General features: G+C 47.8%; 1 protein-coding gene and 1 long non-coding RNA gene across 10 annotated transcripts in view; one reads left to right on the forward strand and one right to left on the reverse strand.

Annotated features, from left to right (window-relative positions):
* Positions 1-6,529, reverse strand: part of LOC311514822 (C-type lectin domain family 5 member A-like) — a 28,147-nt gene extending 21,618 nt beyond the window's left edge. For 4 of the 9 annotated variants that reach the window (XM_084617527.1, XM_084617524.1, XM_084617526.1 and 1 more), the window contains exon 1: positions 964-1,251. The gene's annotated coding sequence lies outside the window, so the exon portion shown is untranslated. Of the gene's footprint in view, positions 1-963; positions 1,252-6,496 lie in introns of those variants that run through there. The other 5 variants (XM_084617525.1, XM_084617521.1, XM_084617528.1 and 2 more) reach the window with 4 other exon arrangements.
* Positions 6,530-18,243: 11,714 nt separating this feature from the next.
* The window catches only part of LOC311514824, a 38,340-nt gene continuing 36,752 nt past the window's right edge, over positions 18,244-19,831 (forward strand). Inside the window, exon 1 of the long non-coding RNA XR_014709947.1 lies at positions 18,244-18,310. This is a non-coding gene — a long non-coding RNA (uncharacterized lncRNA). The remainder of the gene's footprint in view (positions 18,311-19,831) is intronic.

A 19,831-nucleotide genomic window follows, 5' to 3' on the forward strand; every position in this document is an offset into this window, starting at 1 on the left:
AGCAAAGTGCCCATGTACAGTACCTTGCAGTACCAATAGATTAAGATTGTGGTTAAAGCCCAGAACTGAGAGACTTGAGATATGCTACTGACTTCTTAGCAACTTTGGTCAAATCATTTACCCCCTCTATGACTCAGTTTTTCCACCTATCAAATGGAAATAATATTTTATAGGGATGTTGGGAGGCTTAAGCCAAAGAGATTTGGAAAGTGCTTTGAAACCTTCAGATGATAGGTACTATAACAGAGCAAAGTATTATGAAGAATAGATAGATAGATAGATCAATCTTAATCAACTTCTGACCACTGCGGGCCAAAATCTGATCTTGGCTACATCAGTGGAAATCTGGAATAGTTCCATTGACTTCAGTGGAATTATTCTGCTTTACACCAAAATTACTGAAAGCAGAATTTGGCCCTGCATCTCCATCTGGATGCCTTGTAAAAGAGAAGATGATAATCCATCCTTGTCCATTTTTGTGTTTGTTTTTATCCTCTTTTGTATCCTAAGGGAACAGAACTCCTATCTGCCACATCTCCCTGAAACTGCTTTGACATGAAAACGATTTGAGTCTCTGAGGTTCAGACCCACCCTAATTTGATCAGTTTCCTTATCTGAATTTCCATTCTCTTTCTGTTGAACTGTAATGATGTTTTAGGGGCAGGTGAGAGGTGCCTTATAAAGTCCCACATTTTCAAGAGTGCCCCAAACTCTGGATACTTTTGTTTTTGTGTGTGCAACTTGAGACACCCATGGGCAGATTTTCAGCAGTTCTCAGCACACTGAAAGTCGATGGGTGGTGAGCACGATCTTCAAGATGGGCATCCAGAAGTGGAGGCTCTTTGATCACATCATTACTCCTTTTCATTTGCTACACAAAGTCACCAAAATTTTAGTTGATAGAAAATCTAACAAAGTAACAATGTAATAAAGACCAGCAAGATAAATAAGAAACAAAAATACTTATCAGGAGGAGCTCTATGCAGACAGATCTCTGACTTCAGTCCACTTCAGTGCTGATAAGGCTTTCTATAAGGAAACTGACAAAAGGCTCCTTGGGACTTATCAGTCCCTTGTGGTTTTCAGTTACCTTCGGGGTCGTACTTTTATTCTTTGCTCTGACAGTGTATTTCTTGTTCTTCTGTCTCTCTCTTTCCAGACCTGAGGTTTAGTGTCTTCTTCTTCCTCTTTTTCTTAGTGGTATATGCCAGGATAAGTGCTTTGTGCAGTTACAACTAATTAAACAATGTTTTTTAACTCAAGGCTTCCTGAAATGAAAGTATGCTGGGAATCAGAGACAATGGGATGACTCAGAAGTTCTCATGGTTCATTGTTTGAGGGTAATGTCTGAGAAGACTGCTACAACAGCAAGGGATTGGGCTGTGGAATGGTGACTTTGTTCCCCTATAATTTTTTTTCCCTTGGTTTATTCCAATGTCTACTAGTTTATCAGCCATGAAGGCTGTTTCCCACTAAATGGATTTTAAAGGGGACCTGCAAAGGGAAAATGGTTGGTGTCCTTTAGTTCTTCTTTAATATTTATGAAGAAAGTCTGAAAAGTCTCATTTTACAAGAAGTGTGGTGCATATGTGTTTGTATAGTGGGGCAGCTGCTCCACTCCAGTCAGCAGGGGTTAAAAGCCCTGGAGAGGGCTGCAGCTGGGAAAAGCAGTGAGTAGCTGACCACAGGTGTGGCTAGCTCAATCAGGGCCCAGCTGGCCCTTATAAGAGGGCTGTGGGCCAGGAACTGAAAGATTCTCACTCTAGCCCTGGAATAGGAAGGGCTAGCTGCCTGTGAGCAAGGCACCTGAAGTGGAGCAGTGCTGGGCAAGGGGAACTGAGGAGCACCAACCTAGTAAACCTTGATGAAGGCCTATGAAAAAGTACTGGGGCAGCCTGGGGATAGGCAAAGGCAGCAGGTCCTACCCCCTTGCCAATGATGACTGGCCTTTACAGATTGCAGTTTTCCCCAGTGAGAGGGGCTAGTGAGGACTGGCAGTAGCCACTGAAGCAAGGTGGGTTTAGAGGGTTGTGGTTCCCCTGGGATGGGAGACCCAGAGTGTGGGGGTCCTGCTGGGGCAGAACCCTGAGGTAAATGGTACCATGGTCTGGGAGGGACATGGGGCCCTAAGGCAGGTGAGACATGGGCCAGCAGAAGGCACTCTCAGGCTGAAGAGCTAATTCCCAAGATGGCCAGCAGGTGGTGCTGCACTGGTGAGTCTTCACTTCACTACAGTGTGGGTACACACCCATGCATATGCAAATAGGGCACGTATACTTATTTTTAAATTAGAAATTCAGATCTTGTCTACCCAATCTCTGTTAAATATTCAACACCACTATGTAAGAGCTGAAGACGCTCTACGTCCCCTTCTCTGTGTGAGGAGCAGCGGCACGGGAGCCAGCAAACAGACCTGGAAAAAGGGATGTTTGAGTGGACATCTGCTGGGGAAGAAGGGAGCAAGTCCCTGTTCCTTGGGGGCAGTGAGTGAGTTCTTGTGAGTGTGGGTATTTTTTTTTTTTTGCTTGGTTGTGTGTTGGGTTTTAAGTTTACAGGGGCTGGTAGGGGGCAGTGTGCTGTGAGAGAAGCAGAACCTTTGAACACAGCAGAGTCCTGATTAGGCGTAACGCTTCCCTGAGTAGGGGGCTTAAGGCAATGAAGCAGCCAGCCAGCAGCACAGGAATTAGCAAACACAGCTGGAAAGAGCGGAGTTTGTGTGGCAGTTTGTAAGGGGCGTTTGGTGGAGAAGTGTGTGGTTTTCTGTGTCTTTTCTCCTTGGCAAGAACTTAGGTGGGGAGGCTATGACAGGTACAGAAGCAGCAGTGGTAGTGACCCAAGAAATGGAAGAGACCATGAAGTTTACTGGATGTGGAAGCTATGACATGTACATTTTCCTGGAGCAGATACCTGAAAAATACTTCATTTGTATGCAGTACCACCTCACAGGGCTGATGGTGGTTTGGAGATGCAGGTAGAAACTATAGTTGAGTTTCAAAGGGAATTAGTGCAGATGACAGAGAGAAGGCGAGAAGAGGCTGAAGGGGAAAAATCAAGATTAACAGATGCAAGCTTGTCTGAAGAACTCTGAGGGGAGACTGCTGGGTGACGAAAGCGGCCAGTGAAAGCATGTGACTACAAGAACCAGCTGGAGGAAAAGACCAGCTAATGAAAGAGAAATAGAGCTCAGAAACAGATTAGCTGAATTGGACAATGAAGAAGGGGTACAGCAGGCAATAACAGAAGGTGGCAGGGCAAGGAAGAAAAGAAGAGCATCTAGTCCTTCCAGCACAGAGGAAGAGTCAATGGAGATTGCCTGGGGCTCTTAACTTTGGCTTACCCTGTGGTTATAACAGCCCAGGGGAGGCTTGGCTTAGCTTCTCCTGGTGCAACTGCCACCAACCTGCCGTCAGACACCTGGGCCATGGTGACCCCACCTGCACTCTGCCTCTTCCTATCCCTACTCTGTCCTTTCCCTGAGGCCCCCGCTGCCTGGCTGACTCCCTCCTCTCCTCCATTCCACCCCACCATCTCCAGAGGTCCCTGCCACTCACCACATCCCTGCAGGTGTGGGGGGGTCTTACAAGGGAGGAGGGATGTGGAGAACATGAGTGGTGGGGGTTTAAGGGGGAGAGGGTGTGGAGGAGAGGAGGGAGGTGGGGAGTGGTGGGCAGAAGGGGCATCACAAGGGGGGGGGGAGAGGAGGAATGCAGTGAGTGGTGGTGGGCGGGGCTGAGTGAGAGCAGGGGTGGGGTGGGGATGGAGTAGGGCCGGGGGTGGAAGAGGTGAGACAGGGAGCTAGCCTCCCACAAGGGAAGCTTCACTTGCTGCCCATGGTCCCTAGAGGATGACTCAGAGAAGATTGCAAGTGAGAACAAAAGACAAGAGGACTTGCAGCCAGAAAGAACAGGAGGGGGAAGGCTGGAGAATCATCCCACCACCAGGAAGAGGTAGGTCTGTGTGATTTATATCTCTCCATTAAGAATAATGGACAGGCCTGTCAGCAGAACTGATCCTGAGAAAAGAAGGGTGTGCTGTCTGCTTGGAGCTAAGATATGGGATGTGGACCTGAGGCTGAAAAGGATCCAAATGGGGGCTGGAAATCTACTGATTGCCCCTCACATGGGAACAAAAGATACAGCTATATTCTCACTGGCATGCATATGCAGGATGGGGAAGATGATCAAAGAAATGAAGGCTTAGGTGATCTTCAGTGGGATTCTACCTGTCCCAAGAGGAGGAAAGCAAAGGCAAAACAAGATTATGATTATCAATGGATGGCTTGGGCAGTGGTCTTATAAAGAGGGCTTTGAGGCTTTCAACCACTGGAAGGCATTCATGAACAGAGGACTGTTATCATGGGATGGACTCCACCTGAGTAGAAAGGGAAATAAGCTTTTGAGATGGAGACTGGCACAACTGATTAAAAACTTTAAACTAGGAACTCTGGGGAGACAGTTGGGAGATTATATCCTTGAACAGGAGGAAAATCAAGTAAGAGGATGCTGCAATGGAGAAAAGAGCAACGGAAGGTAGGAGAAAATATCAACGACGCTAACAGTCAGGTAGGTGATACTAGCATTAGAATGACTGTACCTAATTGGGTGAGGAATACAGGCAAAGCCAAGCAGAAACTACTAAGATGTCTGTACACCAATGCAAGGAGCCCAGATAACACAATGGAGGAAGTAGAACAACTGGTGCAGGAGGTGAAACCAGATATTATAGGGATTATTACAATCCTGTGAATACAAGGGTACAAACCATCACAGGTGGATACCTGAGGGCTGTCCATTATCTGGTAAATATTTGAGGTAGGCAGCAATGCTGCCATTGTGAGGGATGGTGACACCCATAGTGGCAAGGATGGTATTTAATGTTTGAGTTTCTGGTGGAAGTTGCCTGTGTCCTGGAATCCTTTGTGTGGTGAGTAGTCTGAGAATGGCTTCTATGAGCCCTGATATTTCTTCAGTAAGAGTGCTGTGGCCAGATATGATGGGTCTTCCTGGGTTCCCTTCTTTGTTTTTCTTTGCAAGCATGTAGAAGGTCTCCAAGGTGGGTTTGTGGGGGGTGAGACTGTAGAGCTTCTTTTTTTTTATGGAGTAGTGGCTGGCCTCTGTGGGGCAGAGGGAGGGGCCTCCTGTGAGCTGTGTGGGCTTGGAGTGGGGATGTGGGCACAGGGAGGAGTCACTGGGAGCAGAGGGAGGGGTCCCCCAGGCTTTGGGGAAACAGACCCCCTGGGCTGGGATCTAGAGGCACAGGGAGGACTATTGGGGGCACAGGGAGGTGTCCCCTGGGTGGGCTGGGACCTAGAGGCACAGGGAGGGCCTCTGGGAGCTGCAGGGGGGCTGGTAGCAGGGGGGCACAGGGAGGGGGTTCCCTGGGGGCACAGGGAAGGGGCCCTTGGGTGCTGGGGGAGGTAGAAGATAAGGGCACAGCAATGGGTCCCCTGAGATTTGTGGGGGGGGGGAGCCTAGAAGCTGGGGACACAGCTTCAGGAAGCCTTAAGACTTTCTGCAAAAAAGAAAAGGAGTAATTGTAGCACCTTAGTCTAAGGTGCTACAATTACTCCTTTTCTTTTTGTGGATACAGACTAACATGGCTGTTACTCTGAAACCAAAGACTTACTGGTCTCTCTGCCCTGCACTTTTTGTTCGCAGTCCCTTCCCTTCCTCTTCCAGGTTGGGAGGGGCCGGCAACTTCCAACTCCCATTGGCTAGTCGAGACACCACACTCGCCTTCCATTGTGTGGCATGGCTTTCTTTCCGGCTGCCCATGTGGAAAAGGAACAGCAGGGCTGGGACAGTCTGGGAGGAGGAATGGCGGGGGGGGGGAGAGCTTGGCTTGCAGTCACAAAGACTGAGTGCACAGGCAGGACTTGGAACCAGGCTGGGAAACCATGTGGGGTGGTGAGCTGGGGGCCTCTGCTCAGGAGCAGGGAAGCAGATACTCCTCCCACACCAGACTGCACCCTGCAGGCAGTGAGAGGAAGCCTAAGCCCCTGGCCTCTGCACCACAATGCTCCCTGGCTACGGTGCCCTGGGTAGGTACGCACATTGCCCTGCCCTAAGGCAGGCCCTGAACCTACAGCTTTACTACTGCATGGCTTAAGTCTAACTGAAATGGACTAGATTTGGAAATATAGAATACTGTTTTCCAAACATACACTCAGTTCACTGTTTACAGCCAGCTGCATAGACTCAGGAGTGATTGCAGAGGGGTAAATTTCTAATTACTAAAAGGAAAACAAGAATGATTGTAGCAAATCTCTGACTTAACAGTTAAAATAACCTTTAAAATAGTGTGTGAAAGTTTGAAATTCTAAGTTGCAATTTTGAACTACACATCTTGGGAGGGCAAGAGAAATACCTAGGTGCTGTGATACAATCTGCCATTAATGACCAAATGCTGGTAGCTAGGGCTTATCATTTTTGTATTATTAAAACTGAAATCCCTACCACTATTGTAAGCATAAACTTTTAGTTTGAATCATACTTACTCATCTGTGGGGTGGCTTCTGTCCCCACTGGGTTCTCTGCATGCTTGTCAGTAGGCTGCTTTTCATCAGTGGGGGGCAGAAATAGCTCCTCTGAGCAGGGGCTGAGATTTTTCTGTTGAGCCTGATCCACAGCCTACTCTAGGACTGGTTTAATTAAGAGTCACTTCATGATCTTGGCAGGGAGCCTGCTGCTGACTGCAATCAGTCCCTGGGCTGGATTCACAGCTCACCAGATCATCATGAAGCATGGTTGGCTCTGTGCTGGGTGCAACAGCCAGGACCTGGTCAAAGCCGTCATAAAATGGGCATGTTGCTGGCTGTAGCAGACAGAGCCTGAGCCATGAGACCTGGTCTAAGGCCTAAGGCCCAAATTAAAATCAAGCCCTGGTATGTTACAAAACATGTCTACGTGTAAGTTCACAATAAACCTGGCAAGAACAGGGCTGGTATTGCAAAAGCACAAACATTCCTAAGAAGTGCTAGGCACAGGACATTCATGAGTTGGCGGATGTGGTTGCAGAGCCATTGGCCATATCTCTGAAAACTCATGGTGATCAGGGGAGGTCCCGGATAACTGGAAAAAGGCTAATGTAGTGCCCATCTTTAAAAAGGAAGGAGGAGGATCCTGGGAACTACAGGCCAGCCCGCCTCACCTCAGTCCCTGGAAAAATCATGGAGCAGGTCCTCAAGGAATCCATTCTGAAGCACTTAGAGGAGAGGATAAATGATCAGGAACAGTCAACATGGATTCACCAAGGGCAAGTCATGCCTGACTAACCTAATTGCCTTCTATGATGAGAACTCCCTCTGTGGATGAGGGGAAAGCAGTGGTGTGTTATGCCTTGACTTTAGCAAATATAAGGGCACTGTTGCCCCCTTACTAACATTCAGTGGGAGAGTTTTGGTTGGCTAGCTCCCAGTAATAAAAGGGGAAGGGTCTATGGGAAATCAGGACCCTGAGACTGATAGTCCCCAGGAACAATGGGGAGAGGCCAATGCTCCAGGTCAGCCTGAGTGACAGGATGGGCAGGCTAATCAGGGAGTCAGGAGGCCAGGGAGGTCCCGTCTTCCGTGTGAGCTGGAATTGCCTGGGTCAGACAGTGGGGCCAAGCTAAGGAAAAAGCAGGGGTGCAAGCTGAGGTGGGGAGCAGAGCAGAACCTGTCCTGGGAGCAGAGCAGCAACCCCAAAGCCAGAGGCACAGCCCAGAGACAGCAGACTTGCCCTGGGAGAAGAGCTTCAGTAACCAGAGCCAGAGGGGCCAGAAAAGCAGCCCACGAAGCAGGTCAGTGCTGGGAGCAGAGTCACAGAAGCAGCCTGCAGAGCAGACCTGTCCTGGGAGCAGAGCTGCATCAACCAGAGCCAGAGGGGCCAAAGAAGCAGCCCAGGGAGCTGGACGCAGAGCAGCAGCAGTGGTGCAGAGACAGAGTGGTGGAGCTGGGGCTGGAGCAGTCAGGAGCTGGGTGCGATGAGCAGCTGGGTAGACCAAGAGGGACCCTGGGCAGCAGGCCCAGCACAGGGAGATGCCTCAGCCAAGAGGCTCTGCAAGCCAGGCTTGGATCGTAACCCTGACAGGGCGGGGGCGATACTGGGAAGAAGGGTCCTACCACTTAGAGCCTGAGAGCGTGTGGCCACCACCAGAGCAAGTGTCCAACCCACAGCACCCTTACAGCACAGCCAGGCCCTGGGACTTACAAGGAGCAGACTGTGAACTGCCCTGACATTCTAGAGACACTGTTTGTGATGTTCCCTGCCACAGAGCGGGTTGATGTGTTCCCTTTAACCTTTCCCATTTTCTCTTATTCTTTTTAAAATTAATTGTTGATTAAATAGCTTTAACTTGTATGTAATGGTCAGTGGGTCAGAGAAGTGCCCAGTGCAGAGAGAGTACCCCGGAGTGGGGACACCCTAGCCCCTGTCCTAGGTGACTACAGCAGGATTGGGGGTTGAGCCACCCAGGAATCCTGGGTCCAGCCTTGTTGGGGTTACGAGGACTTTGCCAGACAGAGTGGAGGGGGAGCCCTCAAGGGCAGGGAGGCCACTGGGTAAAGGAAGTCGGAGCGAGGACTCGGATCCTTTCACTAGCCCACTTCAGCGGGGTAGTGCAGAAGTCAGAAAACTTGCCCACAATAGCAGGACTATTCCCCCACTTACACAAAGCTTTTGATACTGTCTCCCACAGTATTCTTGCCAGCAAGTTAAAGTAGTATTGGCTGGATGAATGGACCATAAGGTGAATAGAAAGCTGGCTAGAGCGTTGGGCTCAATGGGTATTGATCATTGGCTCCATGTCTAGTTGGCAGCCGGTATCAAGTGGAGTGCCCAAAGGGTCGGTCCTGGGGCCGGTTTTGTTCAATATCTTCATAAATGATCTGGAGGATGGCGTGGATTGCACCCTCAGCAAGTCTGCAGATGACACTAAACTGAGAGGAGTGGTAGATATGCTGGAGGGTAGGGATAGGATACAGAGGGCCCTACACAAAGTAGAGGATTGGGCCAAAAGAAATCTGATGAGGTTCAACAAGGACAAGTGCAGAGTCCTGCACTTAGGATGGAAGAATCCAATGCACAGCTACAGACTAGGGACCGAATGGCTAGGCAGCAGTTCTGCATTGGATTAGAAGCTGGATATGAGTCAACAGTGTGCCCTTGTTGCCAATAAGGCTAACAACATTTTGGGCTGTATAAGTAGGGGCATTGCCAGGAGACCGAGGGATGTGATCATTCGACATTGGTGAGGCCTCATCTGGAGTACTGTGTCCAGTTTTGGGCACCACACTACAAGAAGGATGTGGAAAAATTGGAAAGAGTCCAGTGGAGGGCAACAAAAATGATTAGGGGGCTGGAGAACATGAATTATGAGGAGAGGCTAAGGGAACTGGGCTTGTTTAGTCTGCAGAAGAGAAGAATGAGGGGGGATTTGATAGCTGCTTTCAACTACCTGAAAGGGGGTTCCAAAGAGGATGGCTCTAGACTGTTCTTAGTGGTAGCAGATGACAGAATGAGGAGTAATGGCCTCAAGTTGCAGAGGGAGAGGTTTAGGTTGGATATTAGGAAAAACTTTTTCACTAGGAGGGTGGTGAAGCACTGGAATGCATTACCTAGGGAGGTGGTGGAATCTCCTTCCTTAGAAGTTTTTAAGGTCAGGCTTGACAAAGCCCTGGGTGGGATGATTTAGTTGGGGATTGTTCCTGCTTTGAGCAGGGGGTTGGACTAGATGACTCCTGAGGTCCCTTCCAACCCTGATATTCTGTGATTCTACAATTAGATTCCAGGGCCTTGTACCATCCAGAAACATATGCAGCAGCGACAGGTCCTACTTTGCTAAAAAAGGACATCTGATGTAGCTATTTCAAGCAGTCTCACATGTAAAACCAAACTGATAGTTTTCTTCAACAGTGTAACAAGCCTTGTGGATGTGGGAGAAGTGGTTGACATGGTCTGTATTGCCTTTAGTAAGGCTTTTGATACGGTCTCCCATGACCTTCTCATAAACAAACTATGGAAATGCAACCTAGATGGAGCTAAAATAAGATGGGTGCAAAACTAGTCGGAAAACAGTTCCAACAGTAGTTATCAATGATTCACAGACTGAAAGGGCATAACCAGTGGGGTTCTCCAGGGATCAGTTCTGGATAAGTTTCTATTCAAAATCTTAGTCAATGATTGAGATAATGGCAGAGAGAGTACAATTATAAAGTTTGTGAATGATAACAAGCTGCATGCATACAAAATGGGAAATGACTTCCTAGGAAGGAGTTCTGCAGAAAGGGATCTGGGGGTCCTAGTGGACCACAAGCTGAATATGAGTGAACAGTGTAATACTACTGCAAAAAAACAAATTACTCTGGGATGTTGTTAGGGGGCTTATTCCTTCACCCACTTACTTCCCTGGTCCTTCTTGCATGAACAGAGAGCAACAATACCCGAAGTCCAAAGGTGCAAACAATTCAAAGTTTATTGGGGTGAACTTCCAGCAAGCATGATTCCAGTTTCCTTCCCCAGTGTCCCCCTTCCCAGCTCTGACACCACAGAGCCTTACCTGTGTCCCTGTTCCCATTCCTGCCCTTAGCCAAACATAATTCCAATTTCCCCACCCACTTCCTGATTGACCGCAGACTATATAGTAAAACTTGAGTTCTGCTTAGCTATACCTTAATCATTTTCCTGAAATTTAACTAACCAGTCCTAACATATTGTAACATGATTATGTAACCAATTATATCCCACCACCTTAATTAATTTTGCTGGCTGTAAACTAATTATACAGCGGACAGGAACAATCACAGAACCAGACAGAGATTATACAGACAAACAATGGCAAAGTGGGAACTATAATGACAAAACAATACAGAAGTGAGGATTTCACATCCCAGCTATTGATAAGTGAGTTCTTGCCAGACAGGATGCTATCAAACTAAGTTTCCTTTTACATTTTCTAGGTACTTCCCTTTCTCTGGAGGCGATAGGTAGTATCAGGACAGGATTGCATTCCTAACAGCCCAATAGCACCTTCTTTCAATGTGACTAGGTTGGAATGTGAGGCTGTGACCCTTCGCTTCCCAGTTTATGGCTGCCAATGCTGCTTAGCCAAGGGCCTTAGCCTAAGAACAGGGCCTCAGACTGTCACAGTAAGAGAAGGACCTTACACCAGCAGACAGTGATTTTGATTCTCTCTTTTATACCTCTAGAACTAGCTAAGTGATAAGAAGACACCTAAATTCTTAGAGTACAGGCCTTTACAGACAGACCTGAATATCTATATCCTAACAGCTGTCCACTCTATTCTGCGCTGATTAGGCCTCAACTGGTGTATTGTGTCCAGTTCTGGGCACCACATTTCAGGAAAGATGTGGACAAATTGGAGAGAGTCCAGAGAAGAAAGGGGAGAAAAATTAAGGTCTAGAAAACATGACCTATGAGGGAAGTAGCATCTTTTTACAAAAGCTGTTTCTTACAATCTAATATGCATCCGATGAAGTGAGCTGTAGCTCACGAAAGCTTATGCTCAAATAAATTGGTTAGTCTCTAAGGTGCCACAAATACTCCTTTCCTTCTACCTGCTACCAGTAGCACATTCCTATGTGGAGCAGTTTACTACACTACACCAGCAGCTTCGGTCCCAGAGAGGTGGCAGCACAGACAAATTTCCCCCTGTCCCACCACCCCAGCTCAGCGGAGACCAGGTACACAGGCAGGGAGGAGCGGGACACCCTGACATCAGCCTCTCTCCGGTCGTCCCCCTCACACAGCAGACAGGACACTCCCAGTCCTGACCAGGGTGGCCAGGGGCGGCTCTGGGGGAGGAACTGGGGGGGGGGGAGAGGGAACAGGAGTAGTGGCGGCTGCACAGAGCAGTGGAGTAGGGGGCAGGAGGGGCATCCCCCCTCTGGAGGAGTCACCTGGCTGGTCATCAACTGCCCCCCTGCAGCTCGGGTCCCTCCCTCCTCTCCAGACACTGCTGCTCGCCTGCCTGCCTGCCTGCTGCCTCCGTCAGCCCAGCTGGCTCTCGACAGGTCAGGTGGGACTCAGGCATGGCAAACCCTGCGCACGGCGCCCTCTTTGACAGGCCATCCTGGGCTGCCACCCGGACTGCCCACACCAAAAGCCAGCCCTGAAAAGGCATCCCAGGCTGGAGAGCCACCCTGGGGAATGTCACAGGCATATATATGACAATTTGTTAACTGAATGAGGCAGGGGTCCTATGTACACAACAGGACAGGACACAGTCATTTGATTAAAGACTGTCTCATAATGCATACACAAAAGGGGGGCAAATTAAGGTTGAAGGGAGAGGAAATGACAGAATTAAGTGTAACTTCTGAATACTTGACTTAGCAACCTTAATGTGTAGGTTTTTGGATGGAATTGATTATTTAGTTTGGTTTGGAAAACCTGGATTTGTGCAGGAAATAGCCCAACTTGATTGTCATGCACATTGTGTAAAGAGTTGTCACTTTGGATGGGCTATCACCAGCAGGAGAGTGAATTTGTGTGGGGGGGTGGAGGGTGAGAAAACCTGGATTTGTGCTGGAAATGGCCCACCTGATGATCACTTTAGATAAGCTATTACCAGCAGGACAGTGGGGTGGGAATAGGTATTGTTTCATATTCTCTGTGTATATATAAAGCCTGCTGCAGTTTCCACGATATGCATCTGAGGAAGTGAGCTGTAGCTCACGAAAGCTTATGCTCTAATAAATTGGTTAGTCTCTAAGGTGCCACAAGTACTCCTTTTCTTTTTGTGAAATTCTAATGTGAATCTTGTGTTCAGAAGAGCTATACACTGTGCTGCCATGGTCTCTGCAGCCACAGCTAGGCCAACCAACCCACTTGGAAAGTTTAGATCTAGAAACCTGGAATTTCCATGTGTCATAAATATAAAGGGAAGGGTAAACCCCTTTGAAATCCCTCCTGGCCAGGGGAAAGCTCCTCTCACCTGTAAAGGGTTAAGAAGCTAAAGGTAACCTTGCTGGCACCTGACCAAAATGACCAATGAGGAGACAAGATACTTTCAAAAGCTGGGAGGAGGGAGAGAAACAAAGGGTCTGTGTCTGTCTGTAGTCGTCTTGCCAGGGACAGAACAGGAATGGAGTCTTAGAACTTTTAGTAAGTAATCTAGCTAGGAATGTGTTAGATTATGATTTCTTTAAATGGCTGAGAAAAGAATTGTGCTGAATAGAATAACTATTTCTGTCTGTGTATCTTTTTTGTAACTTAAGGTTTTGCCTAGAGGGGTTCTCTATGTTTTTGAATCTAATTACCCTGTAAGATATCTACCATCCTGATTTTACATGGGGGATTTCTTTATTTCTATTTACTTCTATTTTTTATTAAAAGTCTTCTTGTAAAACACTGAATGCTTTTTCATTGTTCTCAGATCCAAGGGTTTGGGTCTGTGGTCACCTATGCAAATTGGTGAGGCTTTTATCCAACATTTCCCAGGAAAGGGGGGGTGCAAGTGTTGGGAGGATTGTTCATTGTTCTTAAGATCCAAGGGTCTGGGTCTGTAGTCACCTAGGCAAATTGGTGAGGCTTTTTACCAAACCTTGTCCAGGAAGTGGGGTGCAAGGTTTTGGGAAGTATTTTGGGGGGAAGGACGCGTCCAAACAGCTCTTCCCCAGTAACCAGTATTAGTTTGGTGGTGGTAGCGGCCAGTCCAAGGATAACGGGTGTAATATTTTGTACCTTGGGGAAGTTTTGACCTAAGCTGGTAAAGATAAGCTTAAGAGGTTTTTCATGCAGGTCCCCACATCTGTACCCTAGAGTTCAGAGTGGGGGAGGAACCTTGACACCATGGAAGGGCTTCCATGATGTCAGAGAAAGGAGGGGTGACACTGCACTGGCTCAGTTCCCCCCAGCAGAATTTTGGCAGGAAGAGTGAGGTTCCTGCTCTTCTCTATGTATCTGTCTATCTAATATTTATGCTGTGGGGATCGCTGTGATGTCTGAACATCAGTGGCAGCATGTCTGCTTGGATGAGGGGAGGTGCCTAGGCCGAGCTGTGGGTGGTGGGCAGGGCCAGAACAGCAGTAGGTACTATAGCTGTGGTCTCTAGCCTTTATCACTCTGGTCTCTAAATCCTGTTGCGTTTCTGATTTCCTAATTCATTCCTTCCTTCCCTTGAAGAATGGTTAGAAGTGTGAATCCATTGCATCATTGTAATTGATGTTTCTTGTAGCTTCTCACATCTTGGTTTTCCTTGATACACACCTAGGCAAAAATGTATTAAACTTGGGTGGTTAAAGCTTTGCGCCTATATAAATATCTAGGCACCTAAGCAAGTGGCAGGATTTCAGAGATGTTCTGCAACCACGGAGGGCGGGAGCTCAGTGGGAGCTGAGGGTGCTCAGCAGCTCTGAAAGTCTGTCCTTTTTTATTTCAGTTCCTAAACTGGATTTAAGTGCCAAACTTGAAGCACCCAAACTTGAACATTTTGACCGTCATTCCTATGAGAGATGCGTACCTACAACAAGGTGAAGGTCGAACCTTTCATCATTTCAGAGCACTACGCCTAGATATCTGGTTTGGTCTTCCTTATAGTGAACAGGCCTTTGGTGTTTTGACCAATCAGATAGCAGTATACTGTACTGGTATGAATCAGATGACTGACATTTGAATGTTCAGTTCCTGCTTTGTTCAGTCAATAATGGTTGGTGGGCTAGAAAGTTATGTTATCTAATTGACTGGCTGTCACAGGTTTTGTCAGAGATAACAGCTAGCGACATGGGGCCAGATTCACATCTGATGGCAATGGTGTTTCACCAGTTTACACAAGGCCTGAATGTGGCACATGAACTCTGTGCTCTGTGCCCTGGAACAGAATTAAGCAAGAAGAGATCTGACCCAGAAAACACAGGGCCTGATTAGGGTTACACTGGACTATAACAGGTGTAAATGAGAACAGACTTCAACGCAGGACCATGGTTTTCTGTGAGATATTGTTGGGAATTTCCCTTTAGAACAGAAGATTTTGCCTTTGGAATGGGTACAAAAAATAAACACTTCCCAGGGAGGAAATTCAGCTTGTTGTAAACTTCATTTTTTAAAGCATTTCCTAATTAATCATATCCATATGTGAGTCTCTTGGATCACAGTGCACAGGAGATGGGTGAACAGCACCAACCTGAATACAGCCCTGTAAGGTTCCCCTTCACTTGTACGGGGTGCAAATTGAGTATTGGAGAAGTGAAGAAATGAATACATGAAGAAGAAGCCTTTAGGGTAGGAGTCATACCGGTATGAGGGTGAACTGCAGGCAAAACTACCATGAAGAAGTCTTAGCAGGGGTGACAGATTCTTCCTAAAAGTGGGGGGCCACAAGGCCCTGCCAGTCTTCTCTCTTCCCCCCCCGAGACCCCACAACCTGTCAGGGTAGATGGTGGGTCCAGGGTGCCCCACAGCTGTCTGGGCGGCTCTTGCTTCAGGCCTGGCCTGAGGGCGGGGCCTTGGGGGCTGAAGAGTCACAGCTGGGTTGGGGTAAGAGCTGCCCAAGAAGCTGTAGGGTGCCGCGGGCCCTCCATCTACCCTGTGCGGGAGACCCGGGGGGCGAGGGCATGGGCTGGAGGCTGCTCACGGGCCCCTGACGCCAGGCAGGTGGAGGGTCCATGCCCCCCACAGCTGCCTGGGCTCCCTGAGTCAGGCTTCAGCTTCTAGCTTGGCTAGGAGGCAGGGCCTCAGGGGGAAGAGGAAGGGCAGGAGGTCAAGCCCATGGGGAAAAGTGGGAGGGCTATAGCTAGGGTTGCCAAGTGTTTGGTTTTTGACTAGAACGCCTGGTCGAAAAGGGACCCTGGCAGCTCCAGTCAGCCCCACTGACTGGGCCATTAAAAGTCTGGTTGGGGGCGCAGCGGGGGCCCGGGGCTAAGGCAGGCTCTCTACCAGCCCTAGCTCCGCGTGGCTCCTGGAAGTGGCCGCCAGGATCCTGTGGACCCTAGGCGCTTCAGCAGCCAGGGACTGGGAGGTTCAGCGTGCTGCTCCTGCCCCAAGTGCTGGCTCTGCAGCTCCCATTGGCTGGGAACTGCAACCAATGGGAGCCACGGGGGCCGGCGCCAAGAGGCTGCAGGGACCTGGCAGCCATTTCCTCTGAGCTGCGGTAAGCAGCGCTGGGACCCTGCACCTCCTCCCACATCCCAACCTCCTGCCCCAGCCCGGAGTCCCCTCCCACACCCCAAACCCATCATCCCAGCCCCACCCCAGAGCCCACACCCCCAGCCGGAGTGCAGAAGGTGGGGGCCTGCAAAGATTCTAAAAATTAATACTGGCCACTCCAGGCTTGTATTAAACTCCCAAGGTTACAGCTTTTCTCTGACATTGGATGGGTAGATGCTGCCACCACCCAAGTGCAAAACCTCTTCGAGAACTCAGGAAGGCGCACTTGGGAATTCCTTCCTGTGGGGTACCCTCAAGCCCTTTCACCCCCCCGCCCCGCCCCTCCAGGGAAGAGCTGAGAAAGAAAAACAAAGGAAATCAGCTGTTGCCACCAGCTAATTAAACAACATGTGCACAAACCTCTTAAGACACAAAAATCCAATCCTGTTCTTAAAAAAGGTAAATTTTATTAAAAACAAAAAGAAAGAAAATACATCTGGAAACTCAGGCTATTGCTAGATTTTAAAAAGAAGAAATGACAAGGATTAAGCATCAAGAATAACTTTCTTGAGGTCCAGCTTAAAGGTTACAAGCAAAACAGAAGCATCTGGGGTTAGCACAGAGGAGTCCACAAGCCATAAAGAGATAAACCTAATCGCGTCTTGCTAGACATTTCCTGATCTACTGACATATCTGGGATTTCAAATGAGTAGTTTCTAGGTATGATACCAATGATTTTTCATACCTGACCCCAAGCTTTTTACAGCATAGTTGCTCGCTGTCTGCCTCTCCTTGAGAACAACAGACAGACAAAGGGGAAGTTTTTTCTCAGTTTTAAAAAGTTCTAGTCCTCCCATTGGCTCTTTTTCCTTTTACCTATGCAATACAGGGAGACTTTTTAACCCTTTGCAGGTAAAGCAAGTAGAGAACAGCTACTAAGTGGGATTTCATAGCTAACTGGCTGGCTGGGTGTCCATGAAAGGAAGCTACCTCCCCTCTCCTTTCATTTTTCATTGTGTTTTGTCAAATATTCTGTAAAAGTGTTCTTAAAATGAACAACATGTGCTGGGTCATCTGAGACTGCTATAACATGAAATATATGGCCGAATGCAGGTAAAACAGAGCAGGGGACATACAATTCTCCCCCAAGGAGTTCAGCCACAAATTTAATTGACACATTTTTTAATGAGTATCATCAGCATAGAAGCATGTCCTCTGGAATGGTGGCTGAAGCATGAAGGGGCATACAAATATTTAGCGCACCTGACACATAAATACTTTGCAATGCCAGCTACAAAAGTGCCATGCAAATGCCTATTCTCACTTCCCGGTGATATTGTAAATAAGAAGAGGGCAGCATTATCTCCTCTAAATGTAAACACACTTGTTCTGCCAATCGCTAAGACAAACAAGAAGTAGGACTGAGTGGACTTGTAGGCTCTGAAGTTTTACATTGTTTTGTTTTGGAGTGCAGTTATGTAAAAAAAAATCTACATTTGTAAGTTGCATTTTCATGACAAAGAGATTGCACTACATTACTTGGATGAGGTGAATTGAAAAATACTATTTATTTGTTTATCATTTTTACAGTGCAAATATTTATAATAAAAAATAATATACATTTTGATTTCAATTCCAACACAGAATACAATATATATGAAAATGTAGAAAGACATCCAAAATATTTAATAAATTTTAATTGGTATTCTATTGTTTAACAGTGCGATTAAAACTGCCATTAATTGCTATTAAGTTTTTTAATTGCAATTAATTTTTTGAGTTAATCACATGAGTTAACTGGGATTAATCGACAGCCCTATTAACTGAGCCTCCTGTGATCATTTAAACTGGTAATGTGAATGGTTGGTATTTGTTATGTGACATTTTCCATTTACAAATTAAACCCTCTGCCCTTTGTTGACCTTGTCCCTGCACCGCACAAAGTGGCCATGCTACTACATATTAAGCAAGAAGTAAAAAGTATAGTTAGATTAACTGTCAGCAAAGCATTTAGAAAAATTTAGCACGTGTACTAGAAAGGTGAAGAGCTGAAGTCAACAGATGTGTCTCACAACTTCACACTATGCCTGACTGGTGCAGAGTCATTAATAACAAGTTCACACTTTAGCCCTTCAGTGTCCTGTTTCTTCTCTCTACCTTTAGAGACAACGAGGGACATTTTCAACTGCAGCGTGTGCAACAGGAAGCTGCTCTCACTTCTGCTGGAGGTCTGTTATAGAAGAGTCTAAGCGCTAACAATGCAAGAGGTGGCCCTATCATACATACGCTCTCTACAGTCTTTTTGGTGCACTGGCATTCTGTGTAAGGCAGTGGTGCCATCTCCTGAAAGAGGATAGCACCACCTCCACAGTCTGATATTAGCCCCAGCCACTCATACTGTCAATGGGAAATGCATTTAACTGGAAAAAGAAGCTGAGGAATTCACTGTAAATCATGGCTAATACAATCACTACAGCAGTCCCCTCTGCTCTTTGTTTGTGGGAAAGGCCGTTTTGCTGAAGATTTCTGCTGAACTGATCAGCAGTGAAAGAGTTATGTGAAAGTTATGTGAATTGATCAGCTGTGAAAGATGAATTGTAATTAGTCTTCAGAGACAACGCTCAATGAAGGTGTTAATGGCTACCATTGACCACAGACCTGGCTAAAGCTGATGCATGCTCTCTACATAAATAAAGGCACAACCACCTGCCTTTGTGTAGAGATAGATGAAACAAAAAAGCTACTGTCCAAGGCAAGGGCCAGCATGGCAAGACCTGAGCGGAAGATAAATCCATGTGAGCCAAGGGATTTCCCTAGGGCCTGATTGCAAACATAAGCTGCAAATATTGACCAGTTGCAGCTGTGTGTGTGTGGTGTGTTTCAGGTGAGAGAAAGCTAGCAGACAGAGTATGTCTACACAGCAAAGAAAAACCTGCAAAGCTGGCCCATGCCAGCCAACTCAGACTCGCAGGGCTGGGGTAGTTTCATTGCTGTGTAGACTTCTGGGCTTGGGAGGGAGCCCGAGCTCTGGTACCCTCTCACCACACAGGGTCGAACCCAGGCTCAGTTGTATTTGCATATCCATACCTGCTAAGCTCCCACATTAAGGGCCTTGATGCAATAACCAGTGAGGTCAATGGCAATGTTTGCATTGGAATGGGCCATATGTTTGTAAGAGGGCATTTTGGGAAAATCCAGTCAGTGTCGTATGCTGAGGCAGTATATAATAGAGCAGAGGTTCTCAAACTGTGGTCTGCGGACCACCAGTGATCCCCCAGCTGCATTCATGGGTCCGCGGATAGTTCCCTCTAAGGTGTGTGCCTGGGCAGCCGCACACGAGAGAGTGAAGGGCCAGCGTGGATGCACTAATTAGGTGTCTGGACCCTGGAGAAGATGCACATGTAAGGTGAGTCGGTGGCCTTGTGGGGAATAGTGGGTAGGTGGGAGGGGAAGAGGGGGTGGGGGGAATTTGGGATGTGTGGGGCTGCGATGGCCAGAGAAAGAGGTGACTTTCCCCAGCTCCACGGCTGTGGCTGGTGGGGAGAAATGGTCCTCCTTTCCTAGCCTCAGCTCTGTGGCTGCTGTGGCGGGGGAGAGACCACACTCCTTCCCAGCCCCAGCTCAGGGGCTGCTGCGGCGGGGGAGAGAGGGAGAGACCTCCACCTCCTTCCCAGCCACAGCTTGGGGACTGCCGCGGCGGGGGAGAGAGGGCACATCCATTGCATTAGAAAGGTAAAACTACTGATATT

The sequence above is a fragment of the Lepidochelys olivacea genome (assembly GCF_965140295.1).
Source record: "Lepidochelys olivacea isolate rLepOli2 genome assembly, chromosome: 1".
NCBI lineage: Eukaryota > Metazoa > Chordata > Testudines > Cheloniidae > Lepidochelys > Lepidochelys olivacea.